This window comes from Spermophilus citellus, assembly GCF_964194105.1.
Source record: "Spermophilus citellus genome assembly, chromosome: 17".
NCBI classification, from domain to species: domain Eukaryota; kingdom Metazoa; phylum Chordata; class Mammalia; order Rodentia; family Sciuridae; genus Spermophilus; species Spermophilus citellus.
Window position 1 is genome coordinate 57,873,427 of NC_138199.1, and position 21,787 is coordinate 57,895,213.

Sequence of the window (21,787 nt, forward strand, 5' to 3'; positions counted from 1 at the left end):
GCTAAATGAGTTTTTGATTAACTAGAAGATACAAAAATAATGTCCTAACTGTTGCTCTTTATAGAAGATAACCTTTCTAAAATGAATCATATTTCAGTTCCCTCTTTTAGTAAGTGCACAGTACAATGAAAATGCCAAACTGGGAACCAGAAGTTATGGGGTTATCTAGCCTTGGCAACTTTTTTTTTAAAAAGTGCAGTATGGCCATTTTTGTGGAATGAAATCCCACCTCAATCTATATATAAAGCAAGCAACTGGCATGTGTCTTATGTTAGAAATAGTGGCTCTGGTTCAGGGAGGTGGGCAAGACTTCTACCTGCTCCACTTCCTCCAACCACCAAGTACCCCTGAAGAATCCAGGTCTTGAAGAAAAGAGTTTGAGAATCACTGGCCTTGGAAATCTTCTGAGGTTCCTTCTAGTTCTGAGAACATAACAGATTTGTCAGAATAATTTGTGGCCTGGATGACTCCAATCCAGAACAACAATGGTCAATATTTACTAAGCACCTACCATTACCAATCTCACTTTTAGATGTGAAGGTATGGCCTAGAGTGGTGTGGCAGGAAAGTTCTGCAGCTATGGAATAAGGAGGCGGGACCTAGCTGCTTCCTCCTGAGCCTGCGCATTAACCTTGAGCAGCACCCCCCCCCCCCCCCGCCCCCGACTTCTCTCAGCCTCTTCAGAGTTGTTTCAAGGGTTCAGAGAGATTACAATACATGAAATGCCAACCAATTGGCCCAGCCAATAGACAATGCTAAATAAATGTTCATTCCCTTCCCCTTTACCAGGCTGCTAAGTGTTATCACCTGGCTAGTGTGACTCCTCTGTTTTGGCAGCCTGTAACCAAGGTGTCTGCAGGGGACTTATGGCTATGGCACCCATACTTGGATCCCTGGTTCTCCATATATGAAAAAGAAATGCAAATATCTGCCCTACAGGGCCATCTCAAAATGCCCACGGAGGGTCCAGAGCAAATCCTTCTCACGCCTATTTCATCTGGAAATAAAACCCTGCCCTTCTTTGAATGCCCAGAGAGGGTAATAGCAGAAGTGGAATGACTCAACTTCCTCAATAAGATATTGGTTGAAAACCAGTGTCATCCTGATGCTTCCTCTTTTCAGTCTTCAGCTTGCCTGGCCATCAGGCCACGCTGGGCAAGCTCCTGCCATCAAAAACGAGGGGCTGTGCAGGAAGGGGGAACAAGGGCCAGTGCCAGGGCCAAGTGAGCCAGTCTGACTAGAAGGACCCGAAGTCTCCACACAGGCCCAGCCCTGGCCCCCTTTTCTGTCCTGCCTGCCTTCCCTGAGCCCCTGCCTGGCCTCTTTCCAGCCGAACTGATTCTTTGAATAGCTGGGCAGCCATGGCAGTTAAGTCCCTAATTCCTTTCCTTGTCCCTATTCCTCTCACAGAGAATACCTTCTTGCCTCTTCCTATGTATATGCGCAAATCTCAGATATTTTTTCAGACCTATCTCCTTGGTGAAGCCTTTATGGTAGCCTCCTGCGTTCACTCAGCAAGTGATCAAGTATCTCCTAAATGCCACAACTCTCAAACACTTCCATTGCTGTGCGCTGTGCTGGGTGCTTTATCTGCATTACTGATGCACCTCACAGCAACTCTGCAAGGTTGGTGTTATTGTTCCCATTTTAAAGATGAAAAACACTAAGGCTCAGAGAGGTAAGTTACATGCCAGAACAAATGAAGGCTCAATTTACACAATTAAAGCACCTAGTAGGGAGTTAACGTTTCAACCAGGACACTCTTGGCCTATTCCCCAGGAACCAAGGATGGCGAGTTCTTCTCTAGAATAAAAGCTTGTTGACTATGGTATCTGGAACATCTAAGAACTGAGCAGTATTATTAGCTATGTGAATATTATTACCCATAGGATCTTCCCATCCACTGTTGGTAGTAATTTCTCAGCCCTGTAGACAGAAAACACAAGAACTAAGAAAGAACGGTCTCATCAGTAAAGGTTGAATCAGCAATGAACAGGTCAGACTTCTAGTTGAATTGCATCAGTATGTTCCTGAGGTGTTATGATTTTTAACTTTATTAAAAATAATAAAATCCACACACAATATACATGTAAAAAACCCAAGAATTCCCAGTAACATGGGGCTGCCTTTACTGAAAGAACATTTAAGGATGTTCTTTGGAAAAAAATAAAAGTAAACCAGAGAAAAGAAATTTGATGCCAGAAACAATGGTAGGCATGAGAACTGATGCAATTCATGTTGGCCAATTTAATTAACAACTGAGAATAAAAAATTAGTTTAAACATTAAAATCTAGACAAGAATAAGGAAAAAGGGTAGAGTGGGTTGTTCAGTGGATAAAAGGTAATAAGATCCTTGGCTTTTTGGAAAATTTATATATGAAAATGTTTACATATTAGGTGGGAGTGATGGTGCATACCTGTAATCCCAGTGGCTTGGGAGGCTGGGGCAGGAGGATTTCAAGTTCAAAGCCAGCCTCACCGGCACAAAAACAAAAAACAAAAATAAAAAACAAAAACAAAAAAACCAAACCCCAAGCCAAAGAAACCCAAAAAACAGAATTTTAAAGGGTATAGTTAGATGCTGACTAAAAGAATCAACACAAAATTATAGAGAAGAGTTTGAAAACAGAGGGATGGGAGGAGAGATGCTAGGCCAAACTAACCAAAAAACATGTAATATTCACACTGGACAGAATACTTATGACACAAAGACCTAACAATCACTAGTAGATACCCAACAAAGAGCCTCAGAGTCCATGGCTGGAGGCAGGGTGGGTAAGGTTTTTGGTGGAAAGGTCTTATCAATCAGCGTGTCCTGTTCAACTTCAGAGCACTCTAGGGTCCTAGAGCACAACCGGCCTGGGGAAAGCCCTGGGTGTGCTGGGTGCTGGAGGGCACTGGGGAGGTATATACCATATAGGAGCATGGGATCAGAGACATGCAGCAGGCACAAGGGGGACACCCAGCCTTGACTGGGAAAGTCAAGAATTGCCCAAGAAAAAGAGAGGGTGTTCCAGGTAGAAGGCACAGCAAGCTAAGGCCCAGAGGTGAGTGTGAGTAGGGATCACAAATGCCTTGAAGCTGTGGGTGAGTAAACTTAAGCCACACAGTCACAGGAGATGACACTGCAGGTGAAGATGAGGTACCAGGCCATGCAAGTGCACTTGGTCCTCATATATGGTCAGCGCTTTATTCTCAGAAAAATGAGGGGGCTAAAATTCTGCACTACTCTATACTCTTGGGGGCAGAGCTGCAGATGGGGGACCTCACAGGGAGATGGGGGATGCTGGGCATCACAAGAAAATGTGGCCTGTGATGCAGAACCCTCATGCCAAGCTGGCACAATGCCATTATAAGCTACAGCACTCTGGAAGGCCTGCTTGATTTTTTCTCACAGGTGGAGACAGAGTGGGCAAGTGATCACTAGAAAGGAGGTAGGGGCATCCCCGGGGTTGGGCACTCTCAGTGAAACTCAGCTGGAGGAGCATCTGGAACCTGCTCCTAGGCCAGGTTGAAGTCTGCTTCCCAGGAGAGCAATTTCTGCATATGCATTTCCCATTACAGAGAATATGAAATATGACAGTTCATCAATCATTAAAGTCTTCCTGATCAATTATGAAAAAAATAAAAAATAAAAACAAAGCCAAAACCTGACATGCCCACAAAAAAAATGGTCTTACTGCCAATTCCACAGGCCAAACTACAGGGTAAATACAATTTATGACTGTCCTCCAATTCTCACCGCATGTCTGGGATCAGCAGGCCCAAGTGTACAGAAACACTGCTTCTGTATACAAAGCCCCCTCAGATGCCCAAAGCAATCACCTCACATCTGTTCTACCAGCACAGGTCTCACCCACTTCCAGCTTCTCCCTGATCTCCGCCCATCCACACCCTCCTGAGCTCATCCCAAAACATGTCCTTCAGACAACTTCAAGCTCAAATCAGTTGGCACTGATTGTGGGACCAGTCCCAAGTCTGTGGTCTACAATCTATCTGACCACTGTTTCCGAAACATGGGAAACTTTTACTCTGGTTAGTCTAACCTCTCCCCAATCCCCTAACTACTCAACTCTGTGGGTCTCATGGAGACCCCTGGCACTTCCTACTTGTTCTTCACAGGCAAGCTCAGGCCTTCCACCTCCAGGAAGCCCCTCCCAACAGCTTGGCCCCCTTTTTTGACTGCTAATAGCACCTCTCTCCTCACCCTCACCCTGGCCCTTAATCACACACCCCTTTTCACTATTCAAAATAATGCAGCTGAAAGATATCAGGGGATATACCAAGAGATGACAGCTACTTTTTGTGTGTGTACAAGTCAGAATTGCATCTAGGTATGTAACAAATAGAAATACAGAGAAAGATGCATAATCAAAGAGTTTATAGAGTATTTTTATAATAGTAAAAAACTGAAACAAAAGGTAATTATTAACGAAATCACTGCCTATCCATTAAAATGTTTATAAATAATTATTAATAATATGAAGAAATGCCTATGGGATACCATGTTAACAGAAAAAGGACACAGAATTATATCTAAAGTATGCCCCCCAAGTCTATATAGTATATTAACATTCATAAAAAATAGATACCCAGCCCAGACATAGAGCAATGGTTCTCTTTTGGTGGTAGGTTTATGGATGTTTTAATATTTTTTATAGTTTTTAAATTTTTCCAGTAAGTATGTGTTAGTCTTCTCAGTTTTCATTTTTTTAATAGATGTTTTCAAGTGGTTAAAAAAATACAGAAAAAATATAACATGAAGCATAAGTCCCTCCCACCCTTCCCGCATTCCACTGAGGGGATCCCCCTTAGTTTCTTGTATATCCCTCCACAGATGTTCTCTGTATTACTTTTATAATGAAAACAAGCTACAACTAAAAATGGATCTCCTCGTATGGGATAAGGACTTAAGAGACGAGGTCATTTTTGTGAGGGGGCTTGATAAATTCGGGGTGAGCTGCCCTCCCCCCCATGCACGCGCAGGCGCACATGAAACCTTACCTTTGAGGTGGTCACTGAACTCTGGCAGCTGGGTTACTAAACAACAGGCTGGAGATGGTTTTGGTTTTCATTTCACTCTCTTTCTTGTTCCCCTGGGGGCTGTGAGTTTTATCAGTTGTGACTCAAGAAGGAAGGTGCTCGGAGACAGCTCCATCAGCTGCCCTCAAATTGATGGCCACTGCCTTGCTGTTATCTGTCATCATCCAATGATGAACGTATGCAGTGGTTACAGGCCTTGCTCATGCGGAATGTCAGGGATACTCTTGGGATGAATGGCCCCAAAGAGTGGCAAATATAGAAGAACTGGACCACAGAGAAAACCACTGGTCCTTCCTCTGCTGCTGGCATGAAGGGCTGGGATTGGAGGGCTGGCCTAGGCTTATCCCAGGGGCAAGCTTTTTTTTTTTTCCTTAATATTTACTTTTTAGGTGTAGATGGACACAACACAATGCCTTTATTTTATTTTATTTTTAATTTTTTTTTTGAGAGAGTGAGAGAGGAGAGAGAGAGAGGAGGGAGAGAGAGAGAGAGAGAGAGAGAGAGAGAGAGAGAGAGAGAATTTTTAATATTTATTTTTTAGTTCTCGGCGGACACAACATCTTTGTTTGTATGTGGTGCTGAGGATCGAACCCGGGCCGCACGCATGCCAGGCGAGCGCGCTACCGCTTGAGCCACATCCCCAGCCCCACAATGCCTTTATTTTTATGTGGTGCTGAGGATGGAACCCGGGTCCTGCCGGTGCTAGGCGAGCGCTCTACCGCTGAGCCACAATCCCAGCCCCAGGGGCAAGCTTTTTGGCTAGTCTCCCCTACCTTGCTTACATATGATCTCAAACCCTCCTTTTCTTAAAAAATAAAATAAAACAAAATCTTTCTGGGCACTGTAGCTCACGCCTGTAATTCTAGAGGCTCAGGAAGCTGAGGCAGGAGGATCAGGAGTTCAAAGCCAGTCTCATCAACAGGGAGGTGCTAATCAACTCAGTGAGACCCTGTCTCTAAATTAAGTACAAAATAGGGCTGGGGATGTGGCTTAGTGGCCAAGCGCCCCTGAGTTCAATCCCCAGTACCAAAATAAATAAATAAATAAATAAATAAATAAATAAATAAATGCAATATTTACTTTTTTAAAATACAAAATACTTGTTCGTTTTAAAATTTTAAGCAATACATAAATGCTCTATAAATCAAAACAACAATAAAAAACTAAACCTAACAAAAATCCCTGAAGAATTCCCTCTTCCCTGAAACATAAGAAATATTTAAGCTTTGTGTAAATCCTTCTAGTTCCATTGCTATACATATATAAACATACAGGGGCTGGGGATATGGCTCAAGTGGTAATGTGCTCGCCTAGCATGCGTGAGTCACTGGGTTCGATTCTCAGCACCACATAAAAATAAAATAAAGATATATATAAAAAAGTAAAAGTTAAAAAAACATACAGGATGGCACTATATTTTAGATAAAGAAGAGAATGTAATCCCTGATATTATATAAATTACTACCTTCACTTAATTTGCATTTCAGTACATAAAGATCTGTCTCATTTTTTGTAGTAATGGGGATGGAATCTAAGGCTTTGTACAAACTAGACAAGTGCTCTTCCACTGAACTACATCCCCAACCCCTTTTTATTTTGAGGCCTGGGCTGGTCTTAGACTTATGATCCTCCAGTCTCAGTCTCCCAATTAATATTTCACTTAAAAAAAATGGCTCCTGCGATTCCTGCTACAGATATATCATCATTTCTCCACCTATTCTTCTATGGATAGACTTTGTTACTAATTAAATTTTCACTTTCTTTCTTTCTTTTTTTGTGGTATTGGGGATCAAACACAAAACCTTGTTCATGCTAGACAAGTGCTCTGCCACTGAGCCATATTTTTCACTTATACTTCAAAAAGGCCCACCCTTATCACATTTTTGTATATTTATATGAGTAACTGTAAGTGGTAAATCCTGGGGGCTGGAATTTCTGGGTGAGTCTTTTGTTAGCAGACTGTTTTCTCCTATTTTTATGGATTGGGCAAGTAGGCAGCATCAGACAGTGGTTCCCAAACACACTGGTTATTACTGGAAAGATGATCCTTGCCCTCAAGGTATTTGGGGTTGGGGGCAAACTGGGTAGAGGGATAAATAAATAAAGGACTTCCAAAATGATCGTAGGATCAGAAGGGCCTTTAGAGGTAATCTGTTCCAACATATCTCTTACCAATGCTGAGGGACGGCTATCTGGCTATATAACAGGGTGGCCTTGGAGTTGCAAAAGCCAACTTTCAATCATAGTTCCTCAACATTCTGGTGTGTGACCACCAGGGCACAGTTTATTTAATCTGAGAATTTGTCTCATCTGTAAAATAGGCATCCTCAAACCTACCTAACAGGATTTTACAGAATGATTAACTATACGAAACAATGTTTAATTTACACAATACAGTGCCTGGCACCAGCATAATGTTCCTAAAGTGAGATGGAAGCTGTTAAGATGAGCAGTCCTTTCCATGTTTGAAGTGCAAGTTATTTGCAAGTCCTTGCCTATGCAGAGCTGAAATCCACCCCCACTCCCAGTTTCTAGCCAGCAGCCCTAGTAGCAGAAAGTCTATTACACACTGTTGGAGGAGGAGGAGGAGGAGAATCCTGAGAGCAGAAGGGCACAGCAGTCAGCAACCAACCCCTGAGGATGTCTCTGAAGAACATTCAGTAGACCCCATCTGGCCTGTCTCCACTACCAACATGCTGGTTGTCAATAATAATACAAATTAATAATGGCAACTATTTTTTGTGGGGGAGGTACTGGGGATTGAACTTGGGCACTGGGCCACTGAGCCACATCCCCAGCCCTATTTTGTATTTATTTCTTTAGAGACAGGGTCTCACTGAGTTGCTTAGTGCCTTGCCTTGCTGAGGCTGGCTTTGAAATTACGATCCTCCTATCTCAGCCTCCGGAGCTGCTAGGATTACTAGCTGCTAGGATTACAGGTGTGCGCCACAGCTCCCGACTAGTGACAACTATTAGTGCTTGCTATGTATCAATCCTCACAAATCTGAGAAAGCCCTTTATGGAGGAAGAAACAGACTCAGTCAATGAAGTAATTTGCCCAAGGCAACACTGCAGGGAAATAGCAAGGGCAAGATTTACACAGGGGACTTTACATCAAAACCCGTACTCATAGCCATGACACTGAATCCCCTTTCAAATGATCTAAACTTTAAAATTGGGACCCAAATGCAGAAGCTGTCATAAGCCAAAGATTTGTTGGTGAGAAACCCAGGGACTGACCCAGGAGGAAGCATCTTAATTAGGAAGCATGAACTCAGCCAGTTTAATGTTCTGGAGAAAGAAATTGGGAGCAAAGACTCTAAGGCAAGCCCGTGTTCTTTAGACCAGCGCAGGGCCCATCCCAAGGACCAACTCTATGACAAAGTTCAAATCTGCCATTCATTTTATAATTCTGCTGCTTCCAGGCCACCCCACCCAACCCCAGTACTGGGAGGATTGAACCCAGGGCCTCATATATGCTAGGCAGACATTATTCCTTATAGAGTGATTAACTCTAGAATGATTAAACATCTCTACCAACTAAGCTACATCCCCAGTTCTTTTAAAATTTTGAGATAGAGTCTTGCCCAGGCTGGTCTCGAATTTGTGATCCTCCTGCCTCAGTTTGGGATTATAGGTGTGTATTACTGTTCCTGGCTTCCAATCTTCTTGTCTATATTATTATTCTTTTATAACAAAGCCTTCAGTATCAACTACCATTGTCATAAATATGGTCAATACTTTGTCTCTAGGCCCCTGATACAGGACATTTGATAAACTTTAAAAGAATAGCATTACAATGGCATTTTCAATTTAATGCTAAAATCCCATGCACAGGGACAGCCTAAAACAAAAAGAAATCATGTGCCAGAAAGTATCATTGCTTCACAGAGGTCAATTTGCAATTGGAATGTGGGAGAACAAGGAGGGAAATGGTAGTGAGTACAAAAACCAACCTCACATGTACTTCACTTTATACAATAAGCAGCAGAGCCTGGCACAGTGGTGTATACCTGTAATTCCAGAGGGTCAGGGTGCTAAGGCAGGAAGATCGCAAGTTCAAAGACAGCCTCAGCAACCTAGTGAGACCCTGTCTCAAAAAAAAAAAAAAAATTATATATATATATAAATAAAGGGCTGGAGATGTGGCTCAGTGGTTAAGTGCTCCTGGGTTCCATCCCCAGTCCCTTCCAACCCCTGCCCCACTCCCCTCCCCCAAAAAAAACAGCAAGGAATTTTTTAGAATATTTTGTGTAACTAAATATTCTCATGCATACAGTAGGGGCTGCAGTATATACCATTCAACAATGACCAGTTTCCAAATATCTAACTGCTGTCCTTGAGTCTAGAATCATGCCAAACATAGTTTCTTTCATCATTTAAAATGCATTTGATGATTGCCAAGCCTTGAGACCATCATTACAAGCAACTCTCTTATTTGACCTTTTAGATTAGATTCAGAACAAGGAGCAGGACCCTAGGACATAGTCAATTTTTCTGAAATATAACCCCACCCCCTGCTTTTTGGGGTTGTAAATCTGGTTTTTACAGGCCGTACTGGCTTCAGGCAGGGTCTACCTGTAATAAGAGAAGATGAAGACTGGCTCAGGCTCCTGTAAGGGAGGAAATTTCAAGTTCACAGTAGTTACTAGTGACTGGTTCTGAAATTGAGGAACTAATTTGAGGAACTTCAGAATAAACAAGAAACCCAGATAAGTTGGCTTTCCACAGAAGACTTCCAAGGCATGGGGGGGATGGAAGGACGCACATGGGCCACTCTGCCCTTTGGCAGTGGAACCCTGATCATGACCTAATTTCAGACACCAGCCTAAATACTCTTTGACAAACTAGCTCAAGTGACCAGCTTGAGGACATAAGTGGCCAGGGTGCATTTGACATGTCCCTTTTATAATAACAAGACACATTCTTGTTCTCCCCTGGGAAGGAAGGAAAGACCTTGGAAGCAGGGTGTAACTCTCAGATGATCTCAGACCAATTCCTGGGAGGAATTTAGATTTGACTCTTGTGATTCTGCTCACAAATACTTATGCAGCAGTTTCCATGTTCCAGGCACTGTGCTGACCAGCTGGAATATGACAGGTGAGAACTTTCCCTGTGGTAAGCCTAAAAGCCTTGGAATGGTGGGCCTAGTTATCAAGAAGTGTGATCACTCTCAGGTCTTGGGCTATCAGCCTATGACTCAGTCTGAGGGGCACCAATCACATGGGATATGCAGGTGTGGTTTCTCCTTTTCTCTATACCTCCAAAGGTGGGAGAGGTCGGCCCTGTTTTTTTTTTTTTTGTTTGTTTGTTTGTTTTTTGGTACCAGGGATTGATCCCAGGGGTGCTTAGCCACTCGGTCATATCCCGAGCCCTTTTATTTTTTATTTTGAGACAGGGTCTCACTAAGTTTCTAAGGGCCTTTCTAAATTGCTGAGGCTGGTTTTGAATTCACGATTCTCCTGCCTCAGCCTCCTGAACCACTGCCATTACTTTTTTTTTTTTTTTTGGTGGTTCTGGGGATTGAACCCAGGGCCTTATACATGCTAGACAAGCACTCTACCAATTGAGCAGGGCTGCCTGGGAGCTGCAGCTTGTTGCCACTGCCCAGCATCACCACAGTCTCCTACCATGTGTCGCTGCCCAGGGAAAAGATCAAATTCAAAATGTGAAGTATGATTTCAATGGAATATGTATTGCTTCTGTACCACCATAAAGGTGAAAACCCTTAACTCCAGTTTCTTGCAATTTGCAGAGCCTGGCACAACTGACACACCCTGGCAAACATTCCCTGCATAAAACAATGACTGACACACTCCTGAAGAATAAGTGAAGGCCACAGGCTCTGATATGTCTAATTGTATGGCCCACAGGAGGGGAAAGAACCAGATCCCTGCAGAAGGGGCCATATCATGGAGGTTATATTCTGACAGCTCCCCAGCAAGAAAGTGTCCTGTAAACTGGCTGCTGTCAGTCCCTTTTCTAAATGCTGACCTAGAGACCCCCTTCCTTCCTTTCTTTCTTCCTTATACTGGTATTGAACCCAGGGGCACTTTACCACTGAGCTACACCTCCAGTCCTTTTTATTTCTTATTTTGAGATGGACTTGCTAAGTTCTTAAGGCTGGCCTCAAACTTAGATTCCTTCTGCCTCAGCCTCCAAGTTGTTGGGATTATGTGTGTGCCTCACTACACCCAGCTGAGACCCATTTATTCCTAATGTGCGAGAAAATAACCCTTGTGTCCCGGACAAAGTCCACCCGGCTCAGATGTGCGTATGCATGCCACGTGGGAGGTGGTACACCAACCTCTGTCTTTTACGTTTATCTCTGTAGAGCTATTCCTGCTTCTCAAAGCACAGCATCTGCCATGAGGGACTGCTGGGCATGGCTGAAGGGGCTGGGTTCACCTAAAGAACTCCAAGCATAATGTTAATTGGCAATCACATGCTCATTCGAGGCTGGCTATACCCCCTTTCCTTTCAAGTCTCTCCAGTGTACCAACTAGAACACTGATTCTGCCCCAGTTAAAGGAAAGGTCAATGTTAGTAGGGGATGGGTGGTGGATCTCAGATACAATGGCTCTTTGCACTTATAGGTGGCCAGCATCTGGAGATGACATCATGCTTTGCCCTCAAGGAAGGGCCTCTCACTGACAGAAGCCCAGCGAATCCAGGTGGGATGATGCCCGAGCACTCTGGCTCTTCTGGCCACCTGTACACCATGGGCAACATGCCGTTTCTACACAGAAGAAAGATGTGAAAGGGCTTCTAGGTGTCCAGTGGGTTGGGAGCCTTGCAAGCAATCACCCATTGTCACCAAAAGCCCACTTTGGGTCAGACATTGCTTGGCAAGGTTGGAAAATGCCCTAAAGGTGCAGGCAACCTTTTAGACTTCCGGGTAACCCTGCCCAGACCTGTATTATCAACCTTGGCCTTCTTTTGATTACATAAAGCTCGTCATACAAGAGAGTGCCAAATAAATAGCTTTCTGTTTATTTTTTCTTAGACACAGGGCAGCAGCTGCTGGGCTCCACCCTTTCTAGGCCTGGTGGAGCTTGAAGGAAGGCTGAGAGAGACAGGATTGATGTGAGGAAATAAAAGGAGGAGCTGGTTAACAAAATAAAATTCCTGATCCAGCAGTAGTTCCTTTGACCAGTAGCAGCAAAGCCCAGCTCAAAGGAGCCCAGGTTTTAGTTCAGGCTCGGCCATTAACTAGCTGGGCATCTTTTGGCAACTGGCTCAGTTTTTCTGGGCCACCATTTTGTCTTCTGCAAAACAGGGAGGGTACAAATGCTAATAGTTCTTTCTTCTTTATTTTTTTAAATTTTGATTTTTTAATTTTTGGTAGCACGGATTAAACCCAGGGTGCTTACCACTGAGCCACATCCCCAGCACTTATTTTATTTTTTATTTTGAGAGAGGGTCTTGCTAAGTTGCTTAGAGCCTCATTAAATTGCTGAAGCTGGCTTTCAATTTGCGATCCTCCTGTCTCAGCCTCCTGAGCTGTTAGGATTACAGACATGCACCATGGTGCCTGGCCTAACCATTTTCTTAACAGAGTAGTTAGGGCCTAAGATTATTAGCCATGCCAGCCCAAAGTGACCGCTGGTTAGGCTAGACTGGTGGGGTGTGGGCACTGGAGCTGGGGAGGAGTCTGTGACTGAGACAGGAAACTGGAACACTTGCTAGGGAATAACAGTTCCTCTGTTGCAGCTCCATAAAGTCAAGGCCACCTTGTGCTTATAGATGTCCCTAACCCATCAGCAGTGCAACTCAACACCAACCGCATTAATCAAGTACAGAGAATAGGAACAAACCTCTACCTTGATGGACACCTGATGGTGACTTTAGTGGGAAAAGAGTCAGCAGAAGCTGCAGCCACCAGAAACTCGGAGGGAAGGGTGGCTCAGGTGTTCCACCTGCCCCTTCTTTCTGAGTCTAAACACTGGATCTGGAAACGTAGACAACCAGGTGGAGGCAGGCTTAGAATTCCAAAAGCTTCCCAAGGTCAGGGTGAAATCTAGCCTCTCCAATCACCAGAGCTCTTGCAAGCCTCCAACTCAGGTAGTTAGAAGGAAGGCAGTGGGGAGAGGGTTCCCCAAAAGGTCTTTCATATCAAAGTACAGTTTGTATCTCTTTGCTTTCTGCCAAGGGATTTCCCAGCTCCCTGGGGCCAAAGCTCCCCTCCTGCTGCTTTGCTGACTGTCCCTGGAAGTGGGCCATTTTCCACCCTCAAGGTGGCTCAACTCAGGAGCACAGGGACACTGCTGACCTGGGCTTTGTGCCTTGTTCACATGACCCCCGCCAGGGGAGCCATCTGTCAGTCAGCAAGCCCAGAGCCTCCTGCTGGCTTCCTGCTCCCTGCCTCCTAGCCCTTGGGCTGGAATGAGAGTGATCTTTGGCAGAGAGCTTCTCAACAAGGTCTGCTCAGGACTTCCTCTGCAACTGTGCTGGGGAACAAATCACCCGTCACCTACACCTCTGCACGGGTGACTCACCTTCCAGAGAAAGTGCTCTGCTCACCTAAGCAGAGCTGCTTGGAAAATGACTAAGGCACCTATCAAATACAGTGTGGGGCCAGCCGGTGACTGAGCAGGGTCCAAACACTGCCTCTCGCCTCCAGCCTGAAGCCAAGGGAGGGCTGCTGCGAGCCTGCTGCTTTCGTTTTCATCTGAACCGAGCTCCACATGAAGCCTGACATCCGGTGATCTATTTTTTCTAAAAACTAGGTTCACTTTAGAAATGACTCTTCAGCCATCAAGTCAGCTTCCCCAAGAGAAAACAAAATGTTATTTAAAGGGAACATCCATCTGGTGGGAGTTTATATTTTTGTTTTATATTCAGGGAAAGAAAAAATTTAGTCTAATATGATTTTTTTTTTTTGAGAATTTAAGGGAAATCTATAAGTCCTGACTCTACAGATCCAGGGCTCCCAGACCAAGTAGTGGAGATAAGCTGATAAGACATTTTTCTAAGGGAGAAAGAGGGGGTGGTCTGGGGGTGTCAAGTGGTGGTGGGAATATTACCCTACAGAACCAAATATTGCCTCCTACCCCCAAAAGATCAAGTATTTTTTATCTTGATCCACAGAGCATTCTTTTTTTCACCTCAGAGTTAGTGCTGGAACCTACTTAGCTACATGCAGGACAGCAGGGAGTCCCTAGACAGGCCCAGCTCTGCCAGAGGCTGGAAGTCCTGGGAAGCCCTGATGGTGCCCACTGCTTAGCATCGCCAACTATGACAGCACAGAGCCTGGGCCTTTTAAGGCTCATTTAGAGTATGGTAAGGGCAGAATTTAGTGTAAAACTGGGAGAACATTGACAGCTGAAACCTCTAGGCCGGAGAAACAGCCTCCTGGAGGTCCTACTGAGAAAATGCCTCCTTGTCCTGTCAGGCAATCTGACTCTTCTTGACATCATCTTACAGAAAACAGGTCTAGTCACACTGTAGTAATCAGCAACTACTACTACTGCTATTACTACAACGACTACTACCACTAACAACAACAACAACAATTTGGCACTGAGCAAGACACTATAGTACCACCTCTGTTTTTTTCTGTTTAAAATAGTCCATGAAGTATCCTATCCCATTTACAGACCAGGCACCCAATGCTTAGAGAAGTGAAGCAATTTGCCTGAGGACACACAGGCAGACAGCAGCAGACCCTGCCCTCCCCAGTCTGTGTGTGCTGACTGCCCAAAACTACCACACTTGACACAGGGACACCAGGAATGGCTCTATTGCTTTGAACAGATCACTTGACCTCTCTGTCTTACTTTCTGGGAAATAAATGGGCATAGGCAGACTTGTCCAGATGACAGGCTACTTATCTTTTAGCCCTCGAATAATTAGCAATATCAATCAATAGAAAATTGATTATATATATCAATTATATAATTGCTACAATAGAAAAGTTGGCTTGGTTTAGTTAGGTTCAAACATTGTCACGTTTTGGGGAAAACAAAAACAAACACAAATCCTGATCCTTTCTTGAGCAAGTTAGAAAAAGCAGTTGACAGGAATTAGATGTCAGAAAAAGTGAGTTTAGACCCTGGGCAAGACATTGATTCCCTGAGTAGTCTTGTCTACTCTATTTCTCCTTATTGGCTTCACTTTTCTGATCTCTGTTTCTTCATTAAGTACTGTACGAAAATATAAAGACTGGCTACAAAATTACTCCTGATGCACATATTTCAAGGGGTTTTTAACAGGGTGCTAAGGGATTAAAGAATGTAAAACAAACAGCCAGGCGCACACCCATAATCCCAGCAATTTGGGAGGCTGAGATTGCAAGCTTGAGACTAGCCTGGGCAACTTAGCAAGATTCTGTCTCAAAATCAAAAACAAAAAGGGCTCGGAATATAGTTCAGTGGTAGAGCACCCCTGGGTTCAATCTGCAATATGTATGTATAAATAAATAAATAAAGATTTAAAGCAGCAAGAAGGAAAGAGGATCTTTTAAACCAGAATACAAAGAAGAATACACAGGCCACTGAGGAAAACTTACTTTTTCTTCATTGTCACTTGGGCAGTAAAATAAGCCCAGAGCTAAGGACCCCGCACCTCAATGTCCCCAGCGCAGCAGAAATGCTCTCCAATACAATCTCCGCACACACCTGTCTGGCCTTCCCTTTCTAATCTACTGCTGTCAGCAGCACCAAGTCAACTCAGAGCTCTCACACTTTAAATGCTCACCCGACCCAGGGAGGACTCTCAGCCCCCATTCCTTTCCCTTATTCGGGATCTTGGTATGCCCAGCCCAGAGGGCTGACTTATCCATATGGCTCCCCAATCCACTCCCTGAATTGTCCTCCTCTCCACCAGTTTCACACTGGTGCCATCAAAAGTGCCCATAATGCTCAGATGTTTGCAGTTTAACTGAAATACTAAAATGGGGCAAACAGGAAGCATCAGACACAACTGCGGTAGTGACTTATTAATCACGAAAGCATAATTTTAGTTGCATTTTAACCTTTTGCCAGGAAAAAAAAAAAAAAAACAGCTATGAGATGATGGAAGCCATCAGTAGAAATATACTGGTTGTATGTGTATCAAGCTGATTGCAACCTTTTATTTAGGACAGAATTTAGTTTTAAGATTTCTGCTTTTACCCAGAAAGAAAATCTGTGAAGCTAACCAGGATGAATCTGTCAGCTCTTCACAAGCCAGGCAGGCCTCTTAGGAAAGTCCATGTGCTGTCCACTGAGACAGGAAGAAAATAGGAAACTAAAACTGACAGGCCAAAGTGATACAACACTCTTAAGAGGGGTCAAAAACCAAGTAAACAACCTCTGATAAAGTTTCTATCTCTTTTTCACCTCTACAGGTCTCTCACCAGATCCTAGCCAGAGATAATTCTTTATCACTTACCAAAAAGCTCACAACAGTCACCTAGGGCTGGACAACCAATCAGGGCTGGCCCTCTGCTCAGCATTAAGTGATAGATAAACACTCCAAGCAGATCACAAAGGAGTCAGTGTTCACCAGGAGACCAAAATGAGGAACCAAACTACCATCTGTTGAGGCGAAACGGCTCAACCAGACATTTTTGTTTAATAGATGAAGGCTCATTTGGCAGGGTCTCAGTGGTGCCGCTCCCACAAACTCTAACAGACAACACCAGAGGCAAAAACCCCCTTCAGAACTGCTCCTTATAATCAGAAAACAATCAGAAGATGACCTAAAGCTTAGCAGCTTATTGCTGTCTGATTTCACAAACTGGTACATATTATATTTCTGGGTACATATACTTGGGTACTTCTTTCTAAACTTAAAGGCAGACACCCTAACTTTTGACATCTTCTGAGAAGTTCATCACACCCTTCCAAATAAATGAGGATGTCTCAAAGGTGTTTGAGAAACTCAGAAGCCTGGCTTCACTCCAAAAACTCACTTTGACAGTACTTTAGAAACATCAAGAGAAAACTGAAATACATCCTAAGCAACAAGCATCTTGCAAGAGTCCTCTCACATTAAGAGTATAAATTCACACCAAACATTTCTCCATCCTTTCTCCATCTGAATGCTATTACATGGTCCTGATTTAGGAGTCTGAGACACCCACCCTCAGTTAGCTATGTGGCATCAGGCAAGATATCTTGTATGCCTATCACCTCAGGTACCTCACCAATAAAACTGGACAATCATAGAACACAAAGGGCTGAAGGGAAAAGATTATAGGTATGAAGATAATAAGCAAAAAATGCATTACTAATATTAAGATACTATCTTCCTTTAATCTTTTAGAAAGACTATTTTTTTAGTCACAGGGTTTTCAACATTTTTCCTGGAATAAACTTTAGTCTGCTATTTTGCGTCATGGTTCCATCTCATCATTTAATTTCATTCATTTTTAGAGTCCTTAATGGGTCATTGGTGCTCACTGTCTCTAGTTAAAAATAATTTTGTCACTGACACCACTGATTTCTGTATCTTTTTTGCATTCATCCTCTCCACATTAATTCATTCACGCCCCAGTCCAGCCTTGAGGGCTGAGAGCAACATTTTAATTTCAACTTGGAAGGAAAGACTTTTTCTGAAGTTAGCAAGCAACAATGAGGTTCCTGGGTAGGTGGGCATCTGCACTGTACAACTGGCCTCTTTCTGCCTGGTGCCCAATGGCTGCAAGTTGCCAGAGCCATGATGGGCTTCCATCTGAACCGACAGGTAAAGTCCCGATGGGTCGCGGGCAGCGAGAAGGGAGGATGCTGCGGGTGGCCGTTGATGGGGTGTGACATCAAGCACTTCCCAGGGAAGGCCAGAACAGGTGGGAGTGCGCATTTCTTCAGGGGGTCATCCAGGGCGCAAAGCATGAGGGGCGGACCTGGTGGTGGGGCAGCTGCGCACGGCAGCAAGGGTACTGGGGAAGGGGAAGCAGAGCGCCCCTATACTCTATCGAGTCGAACGTGTGGCCTGCGGAGGTGCGCGGCCTGCAGGCTCCGGGCGACCGCGGCGCTGGCAGCGCGTGTTAGGGCGCGCGGGCGGACAGCCCGGGCGTCCAGGATCCGGCGCGAGTGGGTCCGAAAGCCAATGCCGGACCACTGATCCTCCCCGTTACCGCGCGGCGGGCCAGGCCGCAGCCCGGCCCGGGACTGGGGGACGACCCATCCCCGCCGCTCCCTTGGTGCCCAGCTTCAGGTACTGCGGCCCCGCCCAGTCACCTACCGGCTGAGCGCCGATCTCCCCAACCAAGCGAGTGTGGCGAGCCGCTGGCCAGCGATCTCCCGCCGCCGGCCGCCGAACGCAGTGCTCTGAGCCCACGATCGCCCCGCCCCGGCCCCGCCCCGGGACCGCGCCCCACCCCCTCTCCACCTTCTTGGCCATCCCCGGGGCCACGCCTCCCCCCCGGCTGCGACTTTGCCGGGCTTTGGAGCCTCCTTTCTTTGGCCACACCACGACCCTTGGCCCCGCCCAGTATCCCAAACCAGCCAATGAGACGGCCCATCCCGGTCTGCTGTCATTCCTCTCCCCAGCAACGATTGGTTAACGAGGTCAAGTTTACAGAAATGGGCACTATTTCCGGTCAAGGTTTATAGAGGAGATTGCGGACCGATTTACAGAAGGCGGAGGCGGCCTTGGTGTTGGTGTAACTACACATGCGCACTCGGATTCTGGCACTCTTTTTTTTTTTTTTTAACCGGTTGCATTCTTCTTGAGGTTACGGGAAGGAAGGGCGACTGTGCGCATGCGTGGGCACTCCCAGCTCTAACTTCGGTTACCCTAGAGACGAAGAGGCGCTCTCCTCCCGGGTCTCGTTTTCTCCCTCTGCTGAGAGGGCGGGGCTGTTGTGGCGCGGGTGGAGGGTGGTCTGGTTGGAAATACTTTTATCGAGCACTTACTGTGTGCCTGGCACTGTAGAGTCCCTGAGGATGAGTAAGAAGGTTACACTGCCTGTCTTGGAGAAGCTTGGGGAGCTAGGGGCCTGCACAGGGCAGACCACGTGTGTTGAAACCCAGGGCTAAGCGTGCTTGCGGCGTGGTACATCCCCTTTAGGCTGCTGGAAAAACAGTGTGGTGTGAGTGCTGCACGAAGCATCACCTCTTGAATTTACAGGCCACAGAGCCAGAGAGAAGAGATTTTTACATAAATGAGAAGATAGAGTTTGAGTATACACTGAGGTATCAACAGTGCTACTTTCAGAGTGGGGCTGGAAGGAGGGGGAAGTACGGAACGTATAGATAGTTTTACTTTTCCAGTATTTGCTAATGTTCCCGCAGTGGTCTTGAGTTGATTTCCATAAACATTTCAGATTGTACGTTGTCATAATGAGGGATTCCTACCCTAGGCTTCCTGACTGCATCAGAGGTCTCCTGCAGGTGTGGGGGCTGGCTTGAGAAGTAATGAGCACTCCATCTCTGGAAGGGTTTGAGCCAAGGCCACGCCACCATTTGCTTGAGACCACTTTGCAGACAGTCCTAAAGCCTCTTTCTGGAGATTTGTACTCAGCAGACATCTGATTTAGGGGGCTACACATTCCTTCAGGTAGTTGTTGAAAACTCACAACCTGAGGGCCTCACCCACTCACCCAGGTCAGAAATATGCTTTATTTGGCTGGCCCTTTTGTGTGTATTTGAATGCCTTAGACTAGAGCCTACAGTCTCCTATAGTCCCCAGATGGTTATCTTATTCCCAAACCACTCAACCTTATATCATGACTGGCCCCCCGAAACATTTCAGGTTGGGGATCACATTGAGCCTCTGCTCTGGAGCCAAACAGTCTTTGGGGCGTATTCTGACTCTGCCTGTGACCTGCTGGGAGATGGTGGGCAAGAAGGAAGCTGGACTTGGGGGCCCCTACAACTCCTTCCATTCCCAGGCTTTTTCATTTCAGTGACTCAAGGAGAGGGCGGAGCTGGGTCAGATGTTCAGGTTGGTTATCAGGTCTTAGGTGCCTGTATGGTCCCTCCCATCACCTGTTGGCCTCTGGGTGCAGCACTTCTCTGGAAAGATGTGGGCACAGGCCCAGATAGTGCAGGCACTTCCTGGCTTGCTTTTGCCTTCTCCCTTTTTCACCCTTCTTTAGGACACCCAGTGTCCCAGTGAAGCCAGATTTAAAATTAGGTAGTCAGTGTAGTTAGGTAAATCCGGTCTAATATCGAGTGAGATCTAAAATGGAGATGAGAATGAATCCCCGGAAAAGTTGAGCAACTCTTGAAATGTTAATGAAGTCCAGAAAACAGCCCCCAGCAGATTTAAAGATAGCCCATCCCAAAGAAATGTTAATGAACAGCCCCAGCAGATTTGAAGATAGCCCATCCAAAGAAGTGTTAAAGAACAGCAAACTTGAAGATGCTGCCTCAGAAGTCCTTCCTGCCCAGATTACTTCTTTGGCCCACCTGTGTCCCACCCCTTGGGCCTTCCCACCTACATTCCATCACCAAAAACTATAAAAAGGGGAACACATTCTCCCTTCAACGGATTCTACCTCTTGGGTCCCCTTCTTCCTCCGGGAGAAGTCTTTTCTTCTGTCCTTTAATAAACTTCTAATTTCTACTCTGACCTTGCCTCGGGTGCTTCTCTGGTGTTATTCTTCAACATTGGGGAAGCAAGGACTCGTCACCGGTCAACAGCAGTAACACCAGTGCCTTACCCAGCTTCCCTTGACCCTTCTCAGGTCCTGGCTCCCCTGCATGCCCCACCTCTCCCATCTGGATTTTCCTCTTTTTAAACCTATGCATGAATACTAATGCATGTTAATGAGAGAGCCTGACTCTTAACCAGAAGTTGCAATTCCAGAGAAAGAATTTCAAGTCAGGTGTCAGGGGAGGAACAGCCACTACATACTAGTAAAGAAAGTATTTGGGACAAATGGGACTTCTTTTTGACTGCTTTTCTCAGGTCTTTTCAAGCCTCACTGCTTGTGGGGTGAGACAAAACAATCTGACAGCCCTTGTGAGGGAGCACTGGGGTGTTTGAGTCTTGAAATGCTTACACACCCTCTAGAAGGAGAGCTTCATGGCAAAATGATTTCCTCCTGGCCTAAGTCACAACAACCTGGGAAGGCTTCTAGCCCTGAGTCACTTGTGCAGCCTTGGTCCTGCTTTAAATAAAATAATTGGCATTTACAAGGTGACTCACGCCTTGAGCAGTGAACTAGGTTCTCAGTACTCAGGGGGTTTCACATCCCATCTATTTCAGGTCTGAATATAGAAGGCTGAGGCTGTGCTACTCCAAAAGAATGCCCTCTTCGGGTTTTTTTTTTTTTTTTTTTTTTTTTTTGAGAGCTTGAGAAATTAAGCCAGGGAGCTGAGGTTGGGGCTCAGTGCTTGCTTGGCCTGTGTGGGGCCCTGGGCTTGATCCTCTGTACCACATAAAAATAAAATAAAGATATTGTGTCCTTCTACAATATATATATTGGTGTATATATTAGGCGGTAGTATTATGCAGCTCTCTTCCTATTCTGCAATCTATGACCTCAGGTTGGTAACTCAACCTGAGTTATATATATATTCCTTCAGGTAGTGATAAAAAAGTAAATTGAGCCAGATGCGTAGTGCTTCCTACATTTAACCTCACTGAATATTTTCTCTATGCCAGGCTTTCTCAACCTGGCACTATTGATGTTTTAGGTTGGATAACTCATTGTTAGAAGGGGTCTATCCTGGGTGTTGTAGGATGTTTCAGAGCTTTCCTGGACTCTTTCCACTAGATAGATACCAGTAGAATTCCTCTATCCATACTTTGGAACAACAAAAAATGTCTTCAGGCATTGTCAAATGTCCCCAAGGGAGCAAGTTTGCA

General features: G+C 45.2%; 1 protein-coding gene across 2 annotated transcripts in view; it reads right to left on the minus strand.

Moving 5' to 3' along the window:
- Window positions 1–18,348, minus strand: part of MAP3K14 (mitogen-activated protein kinase kinase kinase 14) — a 43,115-nt gene extending 24,767 nt beyond the window's left edge. For both annotated transcript variants that reach the window (XM_081270309.1, XM_081270310.1), the window contains exon 1: window positions 18,212–18,348. The gene's annotated coding sequence lies outside the window, so the exon portion shown is untranslated. The remainder of the gene's footprint in view (window positions 1–18,211) is intronic.
- Between the last annotated feature and the right edge of the window lie 3,439 nt (window positions 18,349–21,787).